The sequence below is a fragment of the Theobroma umbraticum genome, unplaced genomic scaffold, assembly GCF_002168275.2.
Source record: "Theobroma umbraticum cultivar Fairchild unplaced genomic scaffold, ASM216827v3 scaffold_106.0, whole genome shotgun sequence".
Taxonomy (NCBI): Eukaryota; Viridiplantae; Streptophyta; class Magnoliopsida; order Malvales; family Malvaceae; genus Theobroma; species Theobroma umbraticum.
The window spans coordinates 789,241-789,727 of NW_018397276.1; the positions used below are offsets into that span (position 1 = coordinate 789,241).

Below are 487 nucleotides of genomic sequence, written 5' to 3' on the forward strand. Positions count from 1 at the left end.
TAAGCAAACCCTTAAATTGTTCGCAAGCTTCTTATAAGGATTCATCATCAAATTGTGCAAATGAAGTTGTATCATTCCTCAACTTTGTAGTCTTTGTGGGTGGAAAGCATTTTGCCAATAATTTTTGCACCAAGTCCTCTCATGTAGTAAAAGATCCAGTGGGTAGTGAATTAAGCCAAATATTTGCCTTATCCCTTAATGAAAATGGAAAGAGTTCAAGTCTAATAATATCATCAGTCACCCCATTATATTTAAAAGTATCATAGATTTTCGAGAAATTAACTAGGTGAGAATTAAGATTATCATTAGGTAACCCACCAAATTGAATGAAAGACTGAATCATTTGAATGTAAGTAGGCTTAATCTCAAAATTATTTGCATTAATAGGAGGTCTTTTAATGCTTAGGTATACGCCTTGCAAGAAGCGAACATTATAATTCAGCAAAGCTTTGTCTTTTCAAGAATCTGAATGCCAGCATTGTTACAA

General features: G+C 33.1%; 1 non-coding gene across 1 annotated transcript in view; it reads left to right on the top strand.

Annotated features, from left to right (window-relative positions):
- LOC149526358 (small nucleolar RNA R71) overlaps positions 1-85 on the top strand; it is a 107-nt gene extending 22 nt beyond the window's left edge. Inside the window, exon 1 of the small nucleolar RNA XR_016352099.1 lies at positions 1-85. This exon is cut by the window's left edge and continues 22 nt beyond it. This is a non-coding gene — a small nucleolar RNA (small nucleolar RNA R71).
- The last annotated feature ends 402 nt before the right edge of the window (positions 86-487 follow it).